Below are 27,112 nucleotides of genomic sequence, written 5' to 3'. Positions count from 1 at the left end.
CACAAAGCGGCTGTCGCGAGCGCGCGTTTAAAAAGGGCGCAGCAGGGCCAGCGAGCAGCACCGAGCGGTGACGAGGGAGCAAGACTCGATCGCAGCGCCACTAGTTCGCGCGACCGCCACTTGGGACAGCTCTCCGGTCGGAGCTGTGAAACTGAGTTGGTTCTAGTAACGTTGATTCGGGAGGCAGGAAACAAGGTGGGCAAAAAAGGTGTATCTATACATGAATAGTATTAACACAAAATGGACAAATAGAACCCGAACGCTAAGAATGAAGTATTTACGGGCGAGGGATGGGACGCAATAAAATACTTTTTCTTTTATAGCGTGAAAGCGGAGGTAAAGGAGACAAGAAGAAAGATGTCGAAAAAAAAGAATGCAAGAAAAATCGGAGCGGTTATTTGATAATTCGTGGGGCAGCTAATTGCTTTTTGAGGCTAGGACAGGGACTCTCAGAACAAAAACGTATAGGTCCAAATTTCAAGGAGGGGATATTTTGTGCTCTGCGTGTAAAACGGAAACGGAGACCATTGAGCACTTGGTTCTGAGTACTAGTATAGTGCCTATAGTACTAGTTCACTATAGTTCTGAGGTGCGTAAGGACAGCAACAGACATAGGGACAGCGCTTGGATTTGCTGGGGAGGACTGGTGAGTGGATGGGATGGGCGTGACATTGACGAAGGGGTGGTTGTAAGATTGGTGGAGGAAATCAAGGGAGCGGTGAATTTGGAGGGGAAAAGGTATCCAAACTAGACATTGTAAGAGCGAAATTGAAAGAAAGGGAAAAGAAAATCAATTAACAATGGGGGAATTATAGGCTAGGTGGCGCAAGCTGCCGCCCGTGGTAAAGCCATTATCATCCATCCACCCATTCAACAACGCTGTGCGACCAAATACGAAGGCGACCAGCTGCTGTCATGGCAAGTAAACTCAGGGCGTTCGCAAATTTGTGCGTCACAAATACGTGTTTTCTGTGTTTATACTGCCGGTCTGGATGCATGTCAAGCCGCAGCATGTCATATAGAAATCGTGTTTTGTCTTCGCGCGTGCATGGCGGTTTTCCGACTCGTTGGCGCTTTTGCCGGTCTGAGCAAAGCCAAAGCTTTGCAAATGTTTAGCCACAGATGCAAATCGTTTTGCCGCAGTCAAAGCTACTCAGGTAACCAGAGTTAAGGCAGTTGACTTTGATGCAGGTTGATGTACTTTGCCATTCGAAGTGGATAATTCATCGCGTGCACCCGCGTGCAAGTAAACGCAACAAGTGCTAAGGTGGCGATTTGCACTGGCTAGCCGCTAAAAATTGAATGGATCTCTGTGTTCTTATGTGACAGTTTTGCTGGCACAGTCGTGATAGAGCTTTTCGTAGCTGCTTTCAACTCTAGCGGATCTGACTAAAGTCGATGCGCCATCTACTGTGTTCCGAGGTTTATGTTCTGCCTTTAATCGCTGAGTGAGTGCAATTCTGCGATTGTCGTGGTGTGTTTGCTTTCTCGAGGACTATTGTAGCCATAAAAGGTATGGTTCACATGTGCCTAGACACTCGAGAAACTGTGACACCGTGCTTAAAGCGCTGCTGTCTATTCTGGGGCCCGATATAGGTGATACAGGTGGCGGTACTTGTAGCCAACTGAACGCGCCGACAAGTTAAAAAAAAAAAGAGCATATCAATTTTAATTTTTTTTTGTGGCAAAGAAACCACGGCTCTCTGCTGTTATAGAGTCATTCAAGGATAAGCAATTAAGTGTTTTAATAGTCTGCACTGAGCAAGGACAAACTCTTTACACTCTTCCATCGCATTATCTTCCCCTTGACATGTCTTCGTGGCATTCGTGTTACTATTGTTAAATGCACGTAGCTTAACAATGCTGATTGTGGCCGTGGGACACTATTTTCATTTGGTCTGCTTTGCTGTGTTCCATCTCACAGGTGTCATAAATGATGTTGAAAAGATGACTGCAAATTGCCAGGACGATCTTCCAAGGGGAACTGCTGCCAATGTCGGGAGACCCATAGGTTGATGTTCGTATCCTGTAAAACCGTGTATCCTTTGATCTGAATGTGTTGACCATAGTCCAATATATTTTGGGCGAACCCTGAAACTGTAATATATGCCAGTTAGAGTGTAATTATTTATTAATATCTTCCAGAATGCACCCCTATCATAGGTCGGCACACTCACTCATGAGTGCACTCATATCGCCTCACTCGCACTCACACTCACGTCTGTGAGTGTGAGTGTGAGTGAGGGGTCGTGAGTGTGAATGCGAGTGAGTGGATGTGAGTGTGGGTGGTCACGAGTGTGAGCGCGAGTGAGTGGTTGTGAGTGTAAGTGGAGATCAGTGTGAGTGCGAGTGAGTGAATGCGAGCGTGAGTAGAGGTGAGTGGACATGATTGATGATTGGACGTGAGTGGCAATGAGTGGATGCGAGTTGTGGGTGGACGCGACAGCGAAGTCAGTCGCGTATGTTTCGCGACAGCGGTACCCTGTTAGCTATGTTCATGTTTTTAACAGCCGAGGGAAGCCAATATTCACTACTGGTGGCGCTCGAGGCATCATGCCGGTGTCTTTGGACAACCGAAGCAGAGGATTCCGCTGGCACGGGAACGGCAATCTTTCGTTGCATTTGTAGTTCACCACTGGCACGGGCGCAGACGCGTTGCAGATGCAGTGAGCTCCTACTTGTTTTTTGAGATTCTTTATCGAATTCCGCATTGCCAGTCCTGAAAATATAGACAGGTGTATCTTGCCACACTCCCTGCACGGCTCGATCACATATACACAAGAGTTGCAATGCTTACTGTTGAAACAACGACCGTCCGCTTCTTGGCAATAACTACCGTAAGATGGGATCTCGAGTGCTGCAGTGGACTCAGGTTTTTTTCTGAGCACAGGTGTGCTCATTGCAGAGCTCTGCTCTGGCCGTAATTTGTTGATTGGCGCGGACGCACGCGAAAACCTGACCTACTTGGCCCAGCTATTCAACTGCACAAGCTCAGCTCAGGTCCGAAAACGACGCAATAACCAAGTGCGCTTTTCGGCAACGCCAGAGGGTTCTTGTTTCTATCATGTACCTGAAGGCGCCCAGCATCGCAAATCAAACATGTGGTTTTTATTTATTTTTTTATGCATAGTATCAGACATGGTGATGCCTTTGACGCCCAAGAAGATATCCAAAATGGTAATATTTTATGTTTTAATTTGCGCCAAAAATGATTGTTTCGTGCCGATGGTGGTAGTGAAGGTCACGGTGCTGAGCATTGTTTGAACCGGTACATACTTCCGTGAAGAAGACGGGTCACAACAAAGGAACACACTTTGTTATGTCCCGTCATCTTCGCACCAGCACATACCAGTTCAAAGATGAATCAACTCGCCGAAACAAGAGTATTACTTGTGCATTGTTTGCCGAGTTCGGGTTCGTGATAAAGAAATGTCCACTGGGTTTCTTTTTTCCTGCCCTCCGCACAACTGGAGAGAAGGGGGTGAGTCACACTTGCCATCCAGCTGGATAAGGGCAGCCGGACAGCGGAAGATTCCGAGATTACTGCAAAAGGTCACACCCTCTCCGGGAACGCTTACATCAGGTCGCATCCCACTATGCACGTTCTCACGGCAAATCCGATCCGTGCCGCGTCACGTGGCTTTTGTCCCATGTCTATGGCGGCGCGCGTTGTCAGCTTGAGGCGTGGTCAACAGGACATTGCCATGCTACTGCAGGCATGAAGACAGTTTGTAAGTGAGGGTACTGAACAGATGGTGACCAGAGGTTGAAACGACTTGCACCGTGGGAAAGCGAGAATGTTCGCGAAACTCGTGGGAGGGAGGGAAGGATGCTCTGAAATTTTGATGGTGGAAAGTGTACAGTCAGGCCGGAATGAAACGCGAACAGAGCATGTCAAGAAAACAAAATATTTTACCTGCCTACTTTCAGCTGAAGTGTACAACTAGCCTGATTCATGTGTCTGGGCAAAGGGCCTACTGAAATGCATTATTGAAAATAGGTTGTAAAGGAATATCTCGCTGCAAAGCAGAAATGTATGACATATGCGTGTTCGCGTTTCATTCCGGCCTGACTGTACATATTTGCACAATGACAGAAGCCAACAGCCACAGAAACCAAGGGGCACAGGGGATTTTTTTTTAAATTTATTTATTTAATTTTGTGGTGTTGATCAATTTAGAATATTACTGAATATGTTATCAGTGATAACATATGATAACATGTTCATTAATATTCTAAATTGATCAACACCACAAAATTAAATAAATAAAAAAAATTCCCTGTGCCCCTTGGTTTCTGTGGCTGTTGGCTTCTGTCATATTTATAACGAGCCCCTCATTCCCCTTCCCTTGTTTGCATATTTGCACAATGTTTGTCGAGATGAGTAATCTTCTTTCCAAAATTATTCATTGGCTGTGTTGTCCTTTTCCAGTTGTTGATTGGTGATGTTTTCCTTTCCCAATGATTTATTGGGTTAATGTTTGTGGGGTTACCGGATTGGTTACTGTCCTCACCGAGGGCGGGGACATAGGTTTTAAAAACAGGTATTTCGGCAGGACGGAGGGCTGTTTTCGTCACGTAAAACTACGAGTCAGTCAAACCTAAATAAGTTTTCTCCTTGCTTGTACCTTTCTTTGTTTTATTAGGTGTTAATAAAAAGTTAACCTATCCAGAAGTGCTAGCAACGTGATTGAGCAATATCGAATTTGCAAGACGTCAAGCACCTTTCAATGATCATCAGCGAAATTTCCCTCCACCAGATTGATAGGGAAACTCAACTGTGATGAAACATTGCGGCGATTTTCGGCTCTGGATATGAGGTGGCAACCAAATTGGCTACACCTTTTTTTTTTGGTTGGATGTACAGTTCAAACTTAATTTTTGTGAACTCGGGAAAGGGATATAAAATAGAATGTCTCTGACTATTGTCACCGTTTCGCTAGAAAAAAAACTACAAAATAAAAGCAGTACAAATTAAAGCTAATAAAAATCAAGATAGGGTGACAGTTTCGTTTTGCCTAAAATTATCGTGCAAGCGAGTGCTGCAGTTCAAACAGCCAATTCCGATAAGGCAGCGAAGAATAAACCATCCGACGGGCGCCACAGCCAAAAATGTGACCAGAAGAAAACAGAAAACTGAGGGTGGCGGGTGGAAGGAAGGCCAGGAGCTTTTCATAAACAGGTCGAAGGGTGCCGGCATGTTCAGCACTGGACAGTGCCCTTAGAACAGAAAAGAGTTGAAAATTTAGCTCCCCCACGCTCACCCAGAGTCCCCCCAAAAAAGTTTTTTTTTTTTTGTGGTAATGAAAAGGCTCCTGTCAGCGTCATATAAGCGGAGCTCCGTCGCCGGCAATTTTAGCGGTTTGGGGCTGCCCTGGCAAGTCAACAACTGCATACAAGCTTCCATGTATGTGTGCAAGGCATGGTTCTGATTTCTGGCTCCTAATTTTTGCCACTGGGGGAGTGAAATCGAAATGAGCTTGTGAAATGCGATTTTGTTTATTTTTCATGTTTTCAGTGAAGTAAGTGGATTAACTTCTGTTTGCACGCATCGATTTCAGCAATCCTACCCACACTGATATCTCGACAGCATGAGGTATCCTTTGAACCGGATACTACGATTTCCTCTAAGAACTTCTGGATAGCGCTTTTTCCCAGTAAAGTCCGATCGTTTCAGAAAGGCGTGCACTACAAAATGGCTCACAACTTACCTGCATACGCATTCTTCCGTGAACGACGTTGGATAATAATCGGGTGCAATGTAAGCACCCCCTATTGCCACGCGGATGCGCACTTCGTCTCCGCACGCACTGGCCTCAAAAACACCGCGCCAGTTTGTAAAACCTCCTTCAGAAAGGGATTAAGTGCAATGTAGAAAACGTTGTGCACTGTAGACATGTCCACAGATCGGTCACACATAGTAGCTTGGGAGGTTTTGTAAATGGACTCCTAATGGTAACTTCCCCTAGCATCGCTATTATGCGGGGAAATCCTCTACTTGCGGCCCATTCCAGCCAATTTCCTTTCCGTGAGGAAATCACTCAATCGTTTGAAAAACACGCTCCATTTTCCATGCCGCCAAAAGTATTCATGGTCTCCACTTGACTCCAATGTGTTTATGCAGAGTCACAGAACTTCATTGTCAAGGAAGACCAAATGTCGGTAATTAGACACCATCGAAGACTATCGTCAAGGCAAACTCAGTACTGTGACTTAGACACCGTCATATGTGCACGCACAAGGGAGAAGGGCGCCCCCCCCCCCCCCCCCCCCCCCGCCATTGTCTAAGCCTCCTAATCGCCAAGTCTGCGCCATACATGTACTCTGTCGGACCTGTTCCGTCATTGTTTACAGTGCAATGCTATGGCCAATCAGGTTTTCTAGTGGCCGAAGACCCACAATGTTGCGTTCCAAGAACTGTTTACTTACCGGGCCATTTCGAGGCAAGCTTTCCTGGTTCTTTGTTGCAGTGACAGTGACAAAAAACAAATCTGTCACATTTTCTGAGGTCTACAGAGAATGGAAATTACTCCGGAAGCGCGATGTTACATTGATGCTTCAGCGACGCAGTGACTGCCTTCCTCTGCCGGTACTTGCGTGTTGAACAAGGGAGGGAAAGCCTCAGTGTGCTTGTGGAGGTTTCAACAAGAGGGCTGTCTTCGTCTGGGTGAAGACGAGACCTCTTGTGGAAATGCCGGCAAGGACCCTGAGGCTTTCCCCTCCCTTTGTTCACATTTTGAGTGTGAAGAAACCAGCGACTTATCCTCTCTATACCATATATTCGTCTGCCAATGTTACAGATTAAAATTAAAACTACTGCTGAATAATATCTTGTATGTTTTGAAATTACACCTCATGGAAATAAATGTTTTATAGTCATTCCTCACCTTTGCGCTCCGTTATAGCCGTAAGGGCCTAGGTGAGAGGAGGTTGGGGGTGGGGAGCACTGTGCTGAAACTTGGCTCATTCTCATGGAGAACCCTGTGCCCGCCTATGCACACAGTTAAGAAACGTGTCCAAGCATCTTAGCTGACGCTGAACAGGCCCTCATCATCTCAGCAGCAATCCCGGGAGCACACGTGCGCAACATTCGGTGCATGGAATATGCGTGATGAGTGACCACTTCCTTTGAGCATCGAAGCTGTGAAAATTGTCCAAATAGCCCAACGAAGCCTGGGTGGCTCACCACTCCATCTTACCGACTCAGGCTATGCTAGGGGAGTCACGAGGGCAGTCGGCCGCTGCTGTAAATCTCTCATCCCATCCATTGTTAGCAAACAAGGAAAGAGTGAGTGAACCTGAATGAGAGTGAGCGGACATGAGTGTGAGTATGAGCGGTCACGAGTGTAGTGAGTGGTTGTGAGTGCGAGTGGTCATGAGTGTGAATCGGGCGGTCCCAGCGATTGGTTCTAGGGGGGGGCGGACGGACTTCCGCATACCGAAAAAGAAAAAAAAATAGAGAGAACAGTTTAATTTTTGCACTCTATTTGTACAACAATTTTTGTGCGCTTCTTTGTTGGAAAATCAATGGCGAACTATAAAATGTTGTACCATCACTTATGCTTTGAATGCTAATGGCTACGTGAACAATACTCATACGTAATTCGTATCTATTTATGATTTATATATGAATATTGCTCACATGACCATTAACTTATATAATTCATGTACATTCACGCGGTGGTCGAATTTCGATCGAGAAAAATTCTAGCTCCCCGCGAACTGTGCTATGTCAGTGCATGTTAAAGAACCCCAGGCGGTCGAAATTTCCGGAGCCTTTCGTTACGACGTCCCTCATAACCTGAGTCGCTTTGGGACGTTAGCCCTCATAAAACACACAAACAAAACAGATACATTTATCTTTCAAATTTCAAATTGAATGACAGTGCCAGTCATGAAGCACAAAAGTAACTGTAAGGGCACGGCAGGACCACGATACCTCGACAGTCACGTACGGAAAATTGACATCCGAGCAAGTTGGTACAGCATGTTGGAAAATTTCCAGCGCACACAGGACTTCAGCGCTTGTGAAATCACGTATGAAATGCACTCGTGTAACTACCAACCTGAACAACTAATACTGTAGTAAGACTGTATTAGCTTACAACGTGACTTACTAGCAGTAGGAAACTGGTGTGAAAAATGGCAAATGTCTTTAAATATTGCTAAGTGTAAGGTCATGCGTTTCCATAGACGCTCCAACTTAATGCCACATAGCTACTTTATCTGCGGTTCTCGCTTACATGCTACTAACGAATACAAATATCTTGGATTACGCCTGTCTGACAATCTTACGTGGTCAACGCTTATCAACCACATCACTGCAGCGTCCAGCCGATCCCTGGCTATCTTCAACGCGCAATGAAGTGTGCCCCAGCACATGTAAAATTATTAGCCTACACCATATTAATGCGCCCAAAATTAGAATATGCAGCCGTCATTTGGAACCCACATGAGGAATAAATACCTTTCTGAGAGCATAGCAACTATCAAAATCACGCCATAGATTTGTTCATTCCGATTATTCATCCTACATAAGTGTAACCAATCTGAAGAACCGATCCAGCTTGCCATTATTAAAGCACCGTCGAAAACTAGCAGTTTAGCCCTTTTTCATAATTTCTACTATTCATTTCTTTTAAGCATCTACGTCACAAAACACTCCCTGTTTTCAGCTCGTCATAAAAACAATCAACAGGTGTCATACCCCTGCCCAAAAACACAAACAGTTGCACAGTCTTTCTTCATCCGAACAGCAAAATATTGGAACGGTCTTCCCAATGCCGCTATAATTATAGAAGACACGCTTGCATTCAAAGATAAACTTAAATCTCTAGGCATATTTTTGGCTTCCGTGTACCTTTCCCCTCTAACGTTGACCTATTGCACTTTGTTTTACTATGCGGTTTTTGCTGTTGTCTAATCCGTTACTGAATTCTTACCCACCGTTCAGCGCTTCTTCCTGCCTTTTATTCTTGTCTTGTTTTTTTTTTGTATTCGAAAGCATTTGAGTGCTTTGCATTTTGATTTTCTGAGCTGTTTGCATGTTTCATTTGTATTTTGAACCTTGACGTTGGCATTGTGCAGAATATGTTCGTTGTTGATATTTCTGTGCAACCCACCCCTCATGTAATGCCTCGCTTTGGGGTCTTGAGGTACTAAAATAAATAAATGAACGTGTATAGAACGTATAATTGTGTGAAATAAGGTAGTGGCTAACACGGTGAACGTACAGTAGGGGACTACTTGACGCATCACAGATGAAAAATCTTTCCATTTAACGTCAAAAATCACATCTCGCCCTACGAGAGCCCAAAAACGGATGTTCGGGAAAATGTGCAAAGGCTTTTGGAGGGGATGGGGGGGGGGACCGCCCACTCCGCCCTCCCCCCCCCTCGGACCACTACTGGTGTGAATGTGAGTGAGTGATTGTGAGTGCGAGTAGTCAAGAGTGTGAATGAGTGGATGTGAGTGCGAGTGAGTGTGAGTGTTATTGAGCCACCTCTATTGGTGCTGAGGTATGACCCCTATGGCTGCTTCAGAGAGTTAGATTCAAGCTATTCCATTATTCTGCAAGCATCAGCTGCCTTACTCGTTCGGGGTGAATGTGCCTTTCTGCAGCTTTCTTTCAGTCATTGTTGCATTGCTTATGCCTGTATTTCTTTGTGGCATCACATTGCTGCTTGCAACTTTCTGGGGAAAACGTGTGTAACAGAGAAATGGCAAAAGCTGCAGTGCTCTGGGCAAGGGCGTCCGTAGAACTTTTTGCAGGGGAGGGCAAACCGATGGCCAGGGATGGGGATGCAGTAGGTTGCCACCAAAAAGGCACTATTTGTGGTCTAAACTACATACATGAAACAAAAATCACAAACAGCAAATTAGTGCTGTGCTTTCAGAACACACAACATTGGATTTTATTAATGAACAGAGAATTGGTCTTAATAACCAAAATGCGAAAAGTTACAATCACCAAGGCTGTGTAGTTTTCTGCTAGTGCATAAAAAATATCCAAAATTTCCGGAGCCCTTCACTACAGCATCCCTCATAGCCTGAGTCGCTTTGTGATGTTAAACTCCCGTAAACCATAACCAACACCTGCATGGTGTTCAGTTTACTCACAATCGGGTAGGCAGGTTGTGATGATGCCACAAGGTTATGTGAACTAGGTGGCCCAGCGCTCTCCTCCGTACAAGACAAGGTTCTTGCTAGGGATTGGTACGTATAGAGTGGTGATTTTGCACTAAAGCTGGAGGAGACTCTTAAGATCTGCCTAAAGGGTATGTGACCTGGTAGCATTGTTGTGTTAGTGGCCATATATGGGGATGTGGAGATGCTCTACGTTACATTCATAAACCCCTGGGAGTCCTTAATACCTCTCCTATTGGTGTGGTTAAACAATGTGGCACTTCTCTGCTATGGCAGGTGGCGCCACTGGTGGGGCTTGTGCGACCCTGGTTGCTATTCCCAAGCAACTTCTCATGACCAATCATTGATTAAAACTCGCGATCCGGTAGGCAGGTTTTGATAGTGTCACAACGTCATGTGACCTAGGTTGCGTCTCTGGGCATTTTTCATGGATTTTTTACTCGAAACCAGTGACGCCAACAACGCTGCTGGCTTTTCTGTGACACGATGCCCTTAACATTGTCGCATTAAAGCTGACCTGTTGCAGCTGTTGTGTTGTGAACTCTGCAATTCTACATTTTCAGGCATGCAAGGCATCCATATTTCATGATTTAAGATGCAATGGTGTTGGAATTTATTTTTCGTTACTTGTTTGCAATATTTATGTGAACATGTGTACGTGTGTTCTTTGCTAGTTTAAAATGTTTTTGGGCAGCTTGAGTCACTTGAGTCAGTATGCTACTCTTTAAGAGCCGTACTCAGAGTAGGAAATAAGTATATTTTTATTTTTCTTCATGAAGCTTGGACGTTTTTACTTTTTGTCTTGCAACAAGTCAGCATTTGTAGCATGGCTTAGCCATGCTTTCTTGTCATTTCTAACATTTTCAAAAAGACACTCTGCCGCCACTTACTGCCAGTGGTGTCACGCTGCTGTTGGCAGAAGCGGTTGCTGGTATCTATGTTTAGATATTGTCACAAAGTGGTAATGCCAGTCCGATGAGGAAGATGTCGGCAAAACGCTTCCAAACGGAACTTGGCTGGCCAGATCTGTGCCCTCAAAGAACTGAATGAGTCGGTGGCTGTGTAGCAACAAGCCTGCTTGGCGTTTGTCGAACAGAAGGACTGCAGCTCTTGTGCACACTCAATCTAAAGCTTTGCAAGAAACCTTTGAGCTAAGGAACCAAAGGTATAACCACAACAATCTGGAAAAATGTGGAAGGAGTTCCTTGTGGCTATGATTAATCAAGACATGTCCGGTCGCATCTCGCGTCACAAACAAAATGATCAAGCTGCGTACCTGCGGTTTTGAACATCAATAAACACAGTATGATGATTTGCGGCAATATGAGCAATATTAATTTAGTTATAGTATGTTTAAGACTGCTTTAGTGTTTTCAACAGTAGTTTTGATAACACTCGTGCATCTCATGTAATGTGACACTCATTACTGCCACTGCATGCTTCCTGGGTAGCACAGAAGTCGGGTCCACAGTTGCATGAAGTTGCTATACGTGTATATTCTGTCCTAGATGTGGGGGTTTTTAGACACAATTTTTATTAGGAAGGATAACAGAATATATACCATAGATATGGAGGCGAAGAGAAAGAAGGAAAAAACAAAATAACTCAAAAAACAAGAACAAGACGAGGAGATAAGAGGCCGGCGATGGAAGCAGGTACATAGCATTGCAATATAAAACACGTGCACAGTTACTTGACAACCGATTGGAGGTACACAATCTCACTTACAAGGGAGATTATTGAAGCGTTCTATATCGCGAAAGGGGGGGGGGGGGGGAGTGTATTAGTGACGCATCGATCGCCTTAACAAAAAGTGAGATTGTGTACCTCCAATCGGTTGTCAAGTAACTGTGCACGTGTTTTATATTGCAATGCTATGTACCTGCTTCCATCGCCGGCCTCTTATCTCCTCATCTTGTTCTTGTTTTTTGAGTTGTTATTTTGTTTTTTCCTTCTTTCTCTTCGCCTCCATATTTTTAGACACAGTCTGCCATGAAAAAACGAGACTATGATATGAAAATATTCGAATTCAGATGCTTCTGCTGCGTATTGCAGAGCCACAGCGTAGACTTGCTTATTCGGATAAGGAGCTCTCAATTGCTGCATAAAAAATTAAGTTGATGAAAGTCAGCAGGCCGTCTCTTTAACAAAATGGTGCAACTTGCAGCTTGCAGTGCTTATTCTAATCAACTTCTCTGCTCTGTTTCATTTTGCAGGCATCGAAACCAATATTGGCAAACAAATAAGTACACAAGCTGCCCAAAGAACCATCTTTCAAAACCAGTGCTTCCAGCATTTTTAGGATGAACTGTCTGATGTTCATAACCTGAAATAACAGCATAGCCAGTGATCTCAGACTGTGGTGATGGTGCATGAAAAGGGGCCATATTAGTCCCTGCCTTGTTGATGCCTAGACCACAGCCATCATTGCAGCAACGAGCCGCGGTGTCTCAGTGGTTACATTGCTCGGCTGCTCACTCGAAAGATGTAGACTGGATTCTGGCCGAGGTGGTCGCATTTTGATCGAGGCAAAATGTTAGGAGGCCCATGCACTTTGTGATATCAGTGCACGTTAACGAACTCCAGGTGATCTTAATTAAACTGGAACCCATCCACTACGGTGCCCCTCATAGCCTCAGTTGCTTTGCGACGTTAAACCTGATAAACCAACCATCATTGCATCATTAACAGTGGATATTGTGTAACATTCTATGTATGACATCGTGCATGAGTGCAGAGAAACCTTGTTATCTTACACATTGCTGTACAGTTGTTCTCTGTAGCTTTTTCTGAACAGAGTACACAAGGTGGAGAGTACACAGAAAAAGAATACTTGCAGTAGAAAAGCGCCTGTCTGTGTGAATGTGCCTTTTGTGCATCATACATGGTCTTGCTTTTTGTGCTCTAGTCTCACTAGTTTAGCTCTCGGTTTCCATTGTGGTTCTACTGCCCTGTGAGCTTCCATGTCTCATGATTTTATGGCTTATTGTTTTCTGTATTCTTCTACATACAACGGCCTTTTAAATTGAGCTCTGAAAAGCAGTAGTAATAACTTTTTGTTATACTGTCAGATGTTCTGGGATGTATATTAATCTACTATTTTAAATGTCTGCAGGAGCTTGCATTACATGACATGTGCCTCTGATTCTATTTGCTGTTATGAAATGTTATCTAGCCTGGTTCATTTTGGCTTGATATTAATGATTCGTGCTTATTTAAGTGCTATGTATTATGGGGTTAAAAATAGGGGAGATAAATCCGTTCTCCCCGCTTAAGCGCGGCAGACCTAGTTCAAAACCGTGCGGACCCCACCCCGTGGTCGCGTACGCTACCGAATGCACGCCGACCACGGCGGGCCTTGCTCTGCGGGAACAAAGGAACGACACACTGGCTGACACAAAGAAGGCATTTATTGCTATAACAACAATAACGCCAGCTAGCAACAAAATACACTGAGGAATCGAGGATGTCCGACTCACCAGCACGGTTACGAGTGAATGTTCGCCCACGCTAGGGCAGGGGAAATACTCCGAGGCCGGACGGGACGAGCTGAGGGGAACATGTTTCTACACAAGGTCGTCGCCGGCGAAGAGCGGAGCGGAACGCGAAGCGTCCGCGTCCTTTTCCGGTACCAAGGAGAAGCCAGCCGGCTATCCCCTGCGCGCACACGCAGCAAAACGCCATCCGTGGCGCTGGTGTCGCTGCGACGCGAGCGCCCTCCCCTGTTAGTTAAAGTAACCGAACCGAGAAGAGTGCTTTGCGGGGGAGCTAACCACAGGGAACTAGTGCGTTGCTGGAAACTGAACGCAGGGGACGAAGGCGTCCCCACATCCCCCCAACCTTAAATAGACCCCCGCGCCTGCAAGTTACATGCTATGGAGGAGTCTCCTGGTCTTCATGTGCTTAAGGCAGGTCTTGCAGCGGAGGTCACGCCGACAGCGTGCACGCAGTCTTCCGCGGTATTCTGAAGGCGGCGTGAAGGTCTCCGCTGGGACGACTTGCATGGCCCACGGACTACGTGTCCGCAGGCCCGCGAAGAGGAGGGCCGGTTGACCACTGCAGGCCAGGATTCTGCAGTAGTCGCCAGGGTAATAGCAGCCAGAGGTGGCTGCTGTCTGGTCTCGCCACGGCTGCCCCGGATGGATGCGGCGAACAGGATACAGGCCGCTCCATCGTAGCAGGCGGCAGCGAGACGATGTGCACAGGACAGCAAGCCGGAGTGGCTCCACTGGATCTGCAAAATTTCCGAAACACACTCCGCATGCCTTTAACGTAGGTCACGGGAGGGGAAACGGCGTACACAAGGCCCTCGTGGCTCAATGCTCAACTCGCTAGCAAAACGTGTCGGGCGGCTGTGCAACGCAAAGTTCGAGTGAACAAAGCCCTTTCTTGAGTTGAACGAGAATGCTCGGTTCATGCGAGGTTACAAAAAAGGTGGGCAGCAAAGTGCGCCCCCTCTCAACACCACGGTCCGGTGGTCGTGTCACTTTTGACATGGTGCAGGCAGCTCTGAGAAGCCTTAGGCCTCACTACCATAGTGACGGTCGACGTCCCCCTTGAATTTATTTCAAAGAAGCATGCTTACATACATGTTTGAGGTGTATGGGAGTAAAAGCCGCTCAACAGTACACTTGACAAAATGCAGATTACACTAACTAGATAACAGATGGGCCGCCGCGGTGGCTCAGCGGTTATGGTGCTCGGCTGCTGACCCAAAAGACGCGGGTTCGATCCCGGCCGCGGCGGCTAGAATTTCTTTGGAGGAGAAATTCTAGAGGCCCGTGTACTGTGCGATGTCAGTGCACGTTAAAGAACCCCAGGTGGTCGAAATTTCCGGAGCCCTCCACTACGGCGTCTCTCATAGCCTTAGTCGCTTTGGGACGTTAAACCCCATAAACCTAAACCATAACAGATGGTCACGGTGAGACAGAAAAAGCAGTCAGCAGCAGTACAGTGTGGTAACAATAGTGCAAATACAACGTAACTCATACCTATGTGACGCAGAGTGCATCGTGCCCGGGAGAGACTTTTCAGGCTATCGGGCAGTGCGCATTACGTGGCCCCCATTGTTGCTGTCGGCTTTTGTGTTTGTTTTAATGCGTTGCCACTGGATTTTCCATTCCGCCGCTCAGCCGTTGACTGTGGTGTCTCTCTGCCCACCAGGTTGAGGGCAACCTGGCCAAGGTGGAAGGTGGGCCACCCAGGTCATGTGACATGATCACAACCTGACCACTGGATTGTGAACAAACTGCACATCGTGGCGGATGGCAGTTCAGTTAATGGCTGGTTGCAAGAGGTTGCTTGGGAAGAGCAAGTTGGGCCTTCTAAGCCCAACTTGCAGTGCTTAGGCCCTGCACCACTGCACCAGTAGTGGTATGAGAATTCCCAGCTGTCTATGATTGTAGAGAATGACCACTTCCACATATACGAGGGGGTACCCAAAAGAAACCGGACTTATTTTTGTTTGAACTTATTTGTTCGCATTTTCAGCACAGACCTTCAATATCCTTCAAAGTACTCTCCGCTTACAATGATACGTTTGTCGAATCTTTCATTCCATTTTTCAAAACATTGTTTAAATTCATCTTTTGTGATGCTTGACAGTCACTCCGTCGTTTTTTTCTTCACCTCAGCAACATCAGCAAAACGCTTTCCATTCACCTGTCTTTTCATTCTACGAAACAAAGAAAGTAGCACGGGGCAAGGTCGGGTGAGTATGAGGGTTGAGGAACAGAGGTCATGCCATTTTTGGTTCGAATTTGTCGTAGAGACAAGGCTGTGTGAGCAGGGGCATTGCCACGGTGGAAAAACCAGTCACCCGTCTGCCACAAATCTGGCCGCTTCCACCGAACACTGTTGCCCAATCTTTTCAAAGCATCCAAGCAGAAAGCGTGGTTAACTGCCTTACCCTGCGGAAAAATTCTGAATGGACGACTCGTCTCAAGTCGAAAAAACAAATCGGCATTGTTTTGAGGTTTGGTTTCACCTGTCGAGCTTTCTTGAGGCGGGATGAATTTGAAGTTTTCCATTTGCATGACTGTTGCTTTGATTCAGGATTTAATTCAGGAACACTTGAGTTGTCCCCATAGCATCGTCATTGTATGTCTTTCTGAATATTTCAAGGGTTTCCGTTCCAATTTTTCCGAGAAAAAATCAGAATTTCACCGGCGCACGCTGTTCACGAAAATCAGCCATTGCAAAAACGACACTCACACAAAACAGTCGTCACTCTAAAACCCTGCCTAAACTAGTCTGACCTCCTTCAGCGACGGCACTCGGCTTACTGACTCTGAAATGTTCGTTCTATGCACTCCTAGCGGCAAAACGCAGTACCACAGAAGCTGTGCCGATTCAAAAAATTAGTCCGGTTTCTTTTGGGTACCCCCTCGTATGGCCATTAGCACATCCAAGTAGCATGCCCCAATCGCACTAAGTCGTCCACAATTTTTGAATTTTTATTTTTAGGTAGCCAGCACTGTCTCTAGAAAACACTTAGGAAAAAATACTCGGGAGGGAGCATCCGTTGACAAACTTCAAGTTTAGTCATAAAAAGTATAAAGGAGCGTGATATCTATAGCTGCTATGCACATGCATGCACGGACCAGTGTGGCAAACTGACTAGACGAACCTCACTGCTGTAGGCGCCCGCGCCATGGGCCGCACAGATGCGTACACTAAAACCTGCCGGCACCTAAATTGGAATTGGTGGTGGTGGTGGCGTGACAATTTTATTAGAACATCCTTTCTATTAGGCGTTCAGTACATTCTGGGCCAAGGCGACGAGGGCACGTTGCAGCCTCAGATCCAGGGAGGCGAGCCAGATGGGCCACGGTCGGGGTGGGGGGAAAGGATAGGCGGGGGACTGGAAGGCTGCATGGCACTGTGTAAGGCAGTGTTCTATGTCTGCATATGTGTGCGGACAGTTTGGGCACTGAGGTGTGGAAGTGTACCGGTATAGATAAAGTTTGGCTGGTGTCTGTAGGAGATTAAACTGTATTCAGGGAAGAATGCGAGCTTCACGGATCGATAAGGATGGATGTGGGGGTGGTAAATCAGCTAATTTCAATTTTTGCTGCACGTAGTATTTGTTAACAGTGCGTTTGTAAGTCCTGACCACCTGCTCCGTCGGTGGGCTCGTTCATGGGATCCCTGGCGCCCGGTGTATAGTTTCGCAGTCAAGCTGATGACCCAGCTCATTGCCGGGGATGCCCATGTAACCAGGGATCCACCGAAGGGTCACCGGTAGTGGGCTTAATGCTAAGAGGGTGCCATCTAAGGCCGATCGGGTAGGGAAAGGGAGGGCTCTTTCATGGAAGGCACGCAGAGCTGCCTGCGAGTCTGTATAGACAACGTATTGGGGGGGGGGGGGGGGCGGGGGTAGGGTGGCGAAGTGTGTGATGGCATCGGTGGTCCCGTGTGTTTCTAGGGCGAGCGTAGAGGGTGGGGAGGTGTATGGACAATACCTCGTATGGACCGGTTGTGTGAGTGCTGGTTGTAGAGAGGCAAGGGTGGAGGAAGAAGGCTGCTGTGGAGCCCGCGGTTTCCGTGAGACAGGCGTCTGTGTAGGCCACCGCTGCAGCGTCCAAAGGTGGCTTGTGGTTGTATGCGTATGCTTGGCGGCGGCCTGTGTGTGTGTGTGCGGACATGTTGCGTGGAATGGGTGCGAGGCGGAGGTTAGGGGGTTAGATTGGAGACTGCGGTGGGTCTGGGAAAGAAATGGGTGTGTAAGGAGTCTGGGATAGGATCCACCGCCCAGCTGGTGTACAGGCGGATGATTTGTCTCTCCCCGTCCAGGTTAAGGAGGGCTTGAAGAGGGTGGAAAAGGCCTATTCTGTACAGGGTGTCTGTAGCAGCCTGAGGGGGGAGTCCTGGTGTTGCTTTATATAGTGTATCGAGGACCCGGGTTAGTTTATCTTGTTGTGTACTTGTAAGTGGGCAGTAAGGCATGTAGTACAGGAATTTGTTCAGAGCCAGCGCTTGAGCAAGGCGGCTGGCGTGTGTCTCGGAGAGGCGAGCATGTTTTAAAACTATGCGGTGCAGTAAGTGTGTTATTGAGTGGCATGTGCTTATGGACTGATTGATGGCAGAGGGGAAAGTGTTGGAGTTGATTGGCATACCCAGGATGCGACAAGATTCGACGCGGGGGATGCGCTGTCCGGCAAGGGTGAGGGAGATGGAGGGGTTCATCGTCCGTTGATATTTACTGCGTGTTATGAGTTGAAGTTCTGATTTCTCTGGAGCGGGTTGCTGGGCCGCTTGGGAGAGGTGTGAGGAAATGGTGTTAAGTGCATGTTGGAGTGTGGTTTGGACCTCTCCCAGTGAGCCTGTGGTGACCCACAAGATGAGATCGTCTTCATAGAAGACCAAATGAAGGTCGGCATTACCGGCTAAGGCCTGGCCGAGCAGGACCATGCCTAGGTTAAAGAGGATGGGAGATAGGACGGCACCTTGTGGAGTGCCACGAGTGAGCGGGATGGGTTGAGACAGTTTGTCGAGGTAGTAAATACAGGGAGAGCGGTGGGAGAGGAAAGCTCTTATGTAATTGTGCATGCCGCGTCCGCACTGGGTGTCAGCTAGTATGGTGACGATGTGGTCGTGTGATATGTAGTCGAAAGCCTTGCGTATGTCAACGGTTACTAAGGTTTTGACCTGCACAGCGTCTGAGGCATTTGAGTTAAAGAAGCTGTGTTGAAGGAGAAAGAAAAGGTCTTGGGTGGATAGTGCTCGGCGAAATCCACTGAGGGTAGGGGGAGATAGTCGGTGGCCTGGAGATGGGAAGTGAAGCGGGCAAGCACCATGTGCTCCATGAGCTTGCCCGCGCAGGAGGTGAGGGAAATAGGGCGGAGGTTATTGATGCTGGAGGGTTTATTGGGTTTTGGTATGAATGAGACCAGGGACGATGTCCAGTCCACTGGCAGGGTGCCATAGGGCCAGGCGTCGTTGATGACATTAAGAAGAAATGTGTTGGCTTCGGGAGAAGGTTCTTGTCTGCACCGGGGGCAGAGTGTGTGTTACAACGCGCGAGTTCTGTGTGTGTGAAGGGGACATCTAGTGCGAGAAGGGCTGGGCCATGATATGGTGAGTTTTGAAGAGGATTGTAAAGGTGGGAAATAAAGCTGTTGGAGGTCAGTGAAAACCTCTGTTGGAGTATGGGAGGCGAAGAGGCGTTCAAGAGTGGGTGTGGGATGAGGTTGAGGTCCGAGAAGGGAGCGGAGAAGGTAGCAGGATGATTTTTGATGTAAAGTTCCGTCTAAGCGGTCGCATGTTTGTGACCAGTGTTCGGTGTCTAGTGTCTTGCAGTGGGAGGTAATGTCGTTGCGGAGTGCTTGTATTCTGTCGGGGAGTTGTGTGTTGTGTGGTTGTGTAGCTAATGCGCATTATTTTCTCCGCTTCCATAGTCATAGAAGGTGAGGATCAGGGTTGTCACGGGGAGTAGGATTGGAAATTTCACATGTTGCCCGTGACTGGGTGTTTCTGTGGTCACTAACCCATGAAACGTAGTCGGAGAGGTTAGATGGGGGTGGGGGTAAGAACCGGCGAAAGTTTGAGCACGAAGTGTGTCGCACCTTCGCCCTGTGTCGGGGGTGTTGTGTGGGTATGTTGATGACAAGGATGGAATGGTCGCTGAGTAGGTATGTGTCAGTATTGTGCCAAGTAACATGTGGAATGCATAGAGTGAAGGTCAGGTCGGGTGTGGTGTCTCTTTGATAGGAGGAACGCTGTCTAGTGGGGCCTAAAAAGTCGTTCAGCAAACAGTAGTGTTGCGAGTATATATGATCGGGGAGTAAACGTCCTGCCTTGTGTGTGATTCTGTAGCCCCACTGTGTGTCTGGTGCACTGAAGTCGCCTGCCACAAGCAGCGAGGAAGTGATGGTTTGGAGGAAGTTGAAAAGATGGGGTAGGAGGGAATGCTGTTTGAGGGGGTTGTAGTATTTAACGAGAATGGTGGGAGGGGATGTAGGTGCGAGGAAGAGCTCGACGGCAACTAGATGCTGTGAGAGTATATCAGGAATTTGGAGGACTGAGAATTTGAGGTCTCTTCGGATATATGTTGAGACCAGCGGTATTCGATCCGTAGAACTCGCATGAATCGCTCTGTATCCCGGGAGGGTGCGTTCGCCTCTGGTTTCCTGGAGTAGGAGACCAGAGGGGGGTGTGGAAGGGTAAGGAGATGCTGGGAAAGGGGCGTACATGCAGTGCGAATGCATCGGCAGTTCCATTGGAGAAAGCTATGGAATGGGGGGCGTGTCATAGTCTGATATGTCCTCGGGGTGGGGGCTGTGGGGACGGCCACAGGCTTTTTCTTTTTAAGGAGTGGGGAGTCAGATGGGGAGGAGAGGGCTGTAAGTGTATGCTGAATTTGTTCTATGAATTCCGCCTGCTTGGCAGTGGCGTTGGAGAGTGTAGTGACTAGAGCTGTGAGTTGAGTTATCTGCAGTGTTTGTGCCTGTATTTGTTGTTTCAGGGCCTCTTGGCGTTGTGGTATGGTGTCAAAGAGGGAGACGAGGTGGTTCATGTGTGTCTCAAGGGCCTGCATGTCAAGTTGAAGCTGGTCTAGGGTATCGCGTTTATCGGGTTGTTGTGGGGGGGTGACGGAGTGTGCTGGTGCAAATAGCGAAACTTGGTGAAGGGAACAACTTTATAAGCACTTGGCTTGCGAAGGCTGGCCGTGTGAGTTCTTGCTCTCTCAGGAATTGTTTTTCCTCCTTTCTCGAAAATGTTTCCGAATCTTCGGTGCAGCTGATCGATTGAATTTGGCTCAAATGCCGTGCACGTTTGCAGTGGTTGCACAATTTTCTTTTCTTTTTCCTATCACTAGTTTGTCTGCTTTCTTTCTTTTTGGTGAGGGGATCCTCACTGATGACTTAACGTATGTTGGAATTACACAGCAAGCTTGCTACAAATCGCATTATCCTTCCATCTGTAATGGCTTTCGATCACTATCTCTGCATCGTGGTCACAATGCTGTGGGGAATGCTCTGAAGACAGATGTGCGGCTCTCTGTGGAGGCTTTGGACGCCTTTCAGTGGCTTTGCAGTGCGTATCATAGAACATGTACATTCAAATTAGCAAGCAATGTCACCTTAGGAACACACAGAATTTGGAGGGGAAACGATTGAAAAGTTGCCTTCCCTTCCATGTTGCACATGGGCAGCTAAAATGTATATCTTCTGGAAGCTTACTGGCTTCTAGAGAAAATCCCTACTGTAAATGCATTCAATTTGTACCACTCTCACAAATGACTCGTATTCTGCTATGCATTCGTCTGCGCCTTTAAATACACGGGTGCTCCTCTGTTTTCCAGGTGACCTTAGAATTGTATTAGTGAAGGCTACCACTGAGGTTCATGTATTACAGCTGTATCCTTTTGCGGCACGTTTTCCCACTTCAAGGCGCTGGACGTCCTTTGCCAGAGTAAGCACAGCTGAAGGCCGTGGTTAGATTACGAGGTGAATAAGTGGGCAGACAGAGATATAGCGACCACTGAAAAATCGGACAAATTTCAACTTTCATTCATTAAAAATACATAGCACGTAATGGAAACCAATCGTGAAACTCAAAATATTTTATTTGCAAATGGCACAGAGTATCAGGTTCTCCTAAGAGCAATAATAAACAATTATAAGATGCACACTGGAGGACAGCAGCTATATCTTGTTTTTGGGACATACAACCTTTCCTGTCCACTCCCATCAAACACCCACATGGGTCTCACACCTCTTCACCTTCTCCACCATCGACACCTCACCGCAATCCGGAAACCTTTTTGAGAGATGACGCTGGCTGCTCAAAAATAAAAGTAAAAAGGAACAATGTACCACATCTGCACAGGGCTCGTGGTGCACACTGCTGACATTCCAAAAAGTGTGTCTCATCTTGTCCATAAGTTGCATAGCCACTGCACTGACTACTCCCCGATATCCCTGACTTCTTCCTGATATCGAGATTCACAGAAGCAATCTACCACGAGCAAGCGAGACTGTCACGTGGAACAAATTAGACTGCAAAATGTTCTGCTCTGCATCTCAGTGCTATAGCTGGATGTTCGTTTATTTGGGAAAGAAATTTTTTATATCCATGACAAATTTTGTCCATAAAAGTTAGTAACCCTTTAACCTGAATTTTTTTACCTGATATGTGCAGGTGCTTGCAGTGCATGCGTATGCTTCTGATTCTGTGTGCTGTGAGAACAAACTGTGTAGTTGTGAGGGGAAAAGGCCCCCAGCAGGTTCTAGCGTCCTCCGAGGTGGGGCCCCGGAGGATCCAGAAAAATCGTCCCAGACTGAGCACGTCCGTAGATGTAACAAAAATGGTTTTACTTAATACGGGAGAGCAGTCACTGATGGGTATGGAGCTGTGCGGCCGAGGGTCGAGGAGTGGCTCCGGTGTGAGATTGTGCTGCCCGTCGCCAGAAAGGCGCCGGGGCCAAGTATCTCCGTGGGGCTGTTCTCCCTGCGGCCGGAAGTCGGGCGCGGAGCACCAGCACCAGTGGCGTTGACGACGCGCCAGAGAGGAGACAGCCGCCCAGGTCTGGACACCCGGGCACGGCCAGGAAGGCACCCTTTCTCAGCAGGGGGGTCCCAGCCACGGGACGGCAGGCACGATCCGACAGCAAGGCTGGCAGGATCTCCGGGCAGGCAGCACCTGCCTGTGCCCGACGCCCGCTCTCCGCGGCAGCGATAGGCAGACAGGTGACAGCAGGCTCCTGGTTGCCCTGAACTGGGCAAGGACAGCTTCCCCAGGCCTGGTCACCCGGGTTCAAGAAGCCGTTCAGCAGTGACCTCGCCTGCTCTGTTCCCCGAGCTCGTCTCCTCTCTGGCGCGTCGTCAACACCACTGGTGCTGGTGCTCCGCGCCCGACTTCCGGCCGCAGGGAGAACAGCCCCGCGGAGGTACTTGGCCCCGGCGCCTTTCTGGCGACGGGCAGCGCAATCTCACACCAGAGCCACTCCTCGACCCTCGGCCGCACAGCTCCATACCCATCAGTGACTGCTCTCCCGTATTAAGTAAAACCATTTTTGTTACATCTACGGACGTGCTCGGTCTGGGACGATTTTTCTGGATCCTCCGGGGCCCCACCTCAGAGGACGCTCGAACCTGCTGGGGGCCTTTTCCCCTCACAGTAGTCCAGGAGCGCATTCCTTGGTATTAATGACTCATGCTTATTTCCTTGTGTTCGTGTGGTTTGTGACCTGACTTTAGTTCCATTCCTATTTTTTTCACAACAGCCGGCCATATCATGCTAGATTGATTAGGAAAGCGTTTTCTTTGTATTTTTTGAAAACTCCCTGTCTTTCATTGGTGCAGGCCTGGTTAAAGCTGATCCTGACCAGGGTGTGCCGCCTGGGGAGAACTTGCAGGATGACAACACCCATATGCAGCACTCTGTGCCAAGTCTTTGTAACACTGTTGGAAACCACCAGGAGGGCCATGCGAACAAGCAGTTGCATCATTGTAGTCACTGCAGTAAGGGCTTCATGAAGAAAAGCCACCTAGTACAGCACATTCGTTTCCACACAGGTGACCGTCACTACCAGTGTGACCACTGTGGATTGAGATGTGTACAAAAGTCTCACTTGGTCAAACACATCCGTACCCACACAGGTGAGCGTCCATACAAGTGTGACCACTGTGGGAACAGCTTTGCCGAAAGAGGAACTCTGGTGACGCACCGTCGCACCCACACGGGCGAGAAACCATTCAAGTGCCAGCTCTGCCCCATGGCCTTTACAAACAGTTCAAACCTTGCAAGGCATGTGCGAGCCCATAAGAGTGAGAAACCATATCACTGTCAGTTCTGCACATCAGCGTTCAAAGAAAAACGCCATTTAAAACGCCATGAAAAAAGTCAACACGCTTCAAAAACCACAGTTCCTTAAAATTTTGATGCGTTTTCCCAACTTGAGATACCGAAATAATTGCTGGCTAACCAGCCTCACATTTTAATGGATCAGGTTGGGATAAAATATGCAAATTTACATGATTTCAAAGTGCATTGGCATGGGGCAATTCTTCGGTTGCTTTCCCTCCTCTATAAGAAACCTGAACCAAGCAAACTGCTGCTGTCATGAACGGGACTTAAATTGTGGCACGTGCAGATGTCATCATTTTACTAGTTTCAGTGTGTTGAATGACGTGCACGAATTCGGGTTGCAGTTCAAGAAGATGATATATTCTTGTGAGCAGGACTTTGTTTAACTCTGAAAAAATAGCCAATAGGTAAAAATGGTTCATAAAACCTGGTTGTTTTTTCAGATGCGTCACAATAATCATTTCTCGCACCCTTTCTATTTCTCATTTTTATCAGTGCATTCATTTCTGTGTCCCCTCATCTGTTCAACTTCGCCGTTTCTTTCAGACAAATGTTTAAAGCAGTAACATGAATCACTTTCTGGAATGAGGTTTTTAGCAGAAAGTCTAAAATTTGTGCTGGATATGGAATACTGACATAATTTCTTAGACCTTAATAAAAAAAATGCTTTTGAAGGAGAAGAAAACAAGGTCTCGGTGTTGTTACAATGTGCCTATGTTTTGTACTAAAATGTTTGGTGCTGGCTAACAAACTGACATACTAATGTCCGAGAAGTTCTGTGTTCTTTTCTGAGTGCCATACCACCACAGAAGCATGCTGTCTTATTGTTCTTTCCATGCTTGCATTGTGGCTCAATCATCGTGATGCAAGAGCAGGGAAGCAAAGTCCAGCATTTTTATGATATACTATGCTTATTTTTGGTTTATTTGCTGCTTGGGAGTGTTTTATTAGTTTTAATTGTGTGCTGTAACAGTTTCCAGGATTTGTTACCAAATCAATAAAGTTTTCTTGTCATCCAAAGTACAAGGATGGAGTACCCGCAGAAAGCTTATGCTTTGGGCAGCTTGACAATGCTGCTGCCTTTACACATGGTGGCAGTGAAAGTACATTACGGACATGGCACGAACATGCACTGACTAACGACCGATTGGTCTATTTATTGCGTGTTCGAATTTATAGGTTGAAAAATATGGTGCTAGAATACACAGAAGATCTAAAAAGAAATACAAATCATGAATTAACCCGTGCTTAGATGGAGAGCGTATACGTGGTCAACGGGTCAAAAAACTCCAACAAAAACAAGCAGTCTCCGCCTTCGGGAATTCCCCTAAATATTTGACCAACCCTCCAAGAGACCTGTTTTCCTTTTTTCTCTGTGTTATGAATGGAATGTGAATGTAAGCATTTCCTTCTTTATGGATCGAGAACACTTAAAATAATTTGCGTGCACACGTCTGCACATTTGGCGTCTTCGTCTTGGCAAGAAATGGCTTTCAGTATTTGGGAACAGTGAATGACCAAATGGCTACCTGTTGATCATTTCAAAGAACAAGTGTGTTCACTTAGCCTCGTTGTGCAGAAGTGTAAGACGAGAGGTCGAGACGTCTTGACAGTAGTGAGGATGATGCTGCTGATGGCTTAGTTGTGCTTGGGCCAGAGAGCCAGGTAACAGAGAGATTCTTGTAGAAGAAGTTTGCTGAAGCAGCAGGGATGTAGCCTAGGCAAATTCATCATCGTGATCAGCCTGACTACGCCCACCACGAGGCACGTCTCTCCAATTAACCCGGTCCTTTGCCATTTGCGGCCACTGTATTCCCGCAAACTTTCTGCCGCCTCCTGCTACGGTTGTTTTCTCTTGGAATCCTCTCCGTTACCCTTAAGGACCTGCGGTTATCTTGCCTTCGCATTACATGCCCTGCTCAAGCCCATTTCTTCCTCTTGATTTCGACTAGGATGTCATTAGCCCGTGTTTGTTCTCTCAGCCAGTCTGCCCATATCTGGTCTCTTAACGTTACACCCATCATTTTTGTTTCCATAGCTCGGTGCGTTGTCCTTAACTTAAGCTGTACCCTCTTCATTAGCCTCCACATTGGGCAAGTTGGTTCATCACTAATGGGGATGGCTGCATTGTGAACAGCAAAACCTTTAAACCTGTTTTAATTACCATTATATATGTGTCTGTGTGTTCGCGCGCGCGAGTTCGTGCGTGCTCGCAGTGCTCACGAAAAAAGGCAAGAGTGACTGAATGTCTGTTTTTTTTTAATTAATGGTGCATGATTATTGTCGCTGAAACATAATGAATTAGAAAGCCTGAGAAAAAACAACCATGTTTTTTATGAAGTGTGTGTGTGTGCATGAAAGTGAGTCTTTATACCGAACCTCATGTGACATGAAAACAAAGCTCTGCACTACCGGAGTATTCCAGTGAAGTATTACAACACATTGTCAACACATTGCATGCAGAATGCTGAAATCATACACCTCTGTGGGGTTGCAGGATTATTTAGGTGGCGTTTCTAATTTAGTTTGGAATCCACGTGTTCTTTATGGTTGAAAAAGAGTAAAATGGTGATTAGACACACCGGTACACAGGGGATGTTAGGTCCGCCGTGGTGGCTCAGTGGTTGTGGTGCTCGGCTGCAGACCCGAAAGACGACGGTTGGACCCCAGCCGCAGCAGTAAAATTTCAATGGAAGCGAAATTCTAGAGACCCGATTTCTGTGCGACTAGGTGGTCGAAATTTCCGGAGCCTTTCACTACGGCGTAAAGACGGATCTGTCGAGCACTAATTTGCAAATGCTTGAGTATGCTGTCGTGGTTTGCAATGACAGCACTGCTCTCATGCTCCGAATGCTTTCTTCTTTTGTTGATGTGCACCACGATGCAGCTTTCTTTTCTGTGTTAACCATGCGAGCATCCCAGCCATGATCCGAGCATTTTCCAGTGTGCTCACTCAACATGTAAATTATTGCCCAGCTTTTGTGTATGATCCAACACCGCTTTAGCTGTGACTGTTGTGACCAAAGCAGTTGAATGGAAACTCGCAGCCAGCTTGCAGATTTCACCAGCCAAATTTTCCCTACGGTGCCTTCACCAGTGGCCTACAGTGCGTTCTTCAACTTGCAGTATTTGTGCACGAAGAACGAAGGATTAA

At 47.1% G+C, this 27,112-nt stretch overlaps 1 protein-coding gene and 1 pseudogene across 2 annotated transcripts in view; both read left to right on the top strand.

The window, feature by feature from the left end:
* LOC149366410 (uncharacterized) overlaps nucleotides 1-27,112 on the top strand; it is a 62,064-nt gene that overhangs the window by 10,521 nt on the left and 24,431 nt on the right. Inside the window, exon 2 of the mRNA XM_089550655.1 lies at nucleotides 1,925-3,177. The gene's annotated coding sequence lies outside the window, so the exon portion shown is untranslated. The remainder of the gene's footprint in view (nucleotides 1-1,924; nucleotides 3,178-27,112) is intronic.
* Nucleotides 1,999-27,112, top strand: LOC149366411 (uncharacterized; annotated as a pseudogene). Its single transcript, XR_016283829.1, has 2 exons — nucleotides 1,999-2,017; nucleotides 23,454-27,112. The product of XR_016283829.1 is annotated as an uncharacterized LOC149366411 (transcript).

The sequence above is a fragment of the Amblyomma mixtum genome, chromosome 1 (genome assembly GCF_055824585.1).
Source record: "Amblyomma mixtum isolate Tamu chromosome 1, ASM5582458v1, whole genome shotgun sequence".
In the NCBI taxonomy this organism is placed as follows: domain Eukaryota; kingdom Metazoa; phylum Arthropoda; class Arachnida; order Ixodida; family Ixodidae; genus Amblyomma; species Amblyomma mixtum.
Note: the sequence above shows the minus strand (reverse complement) of the source record. Positions and strands in the feature narration are given on the sequence as shown.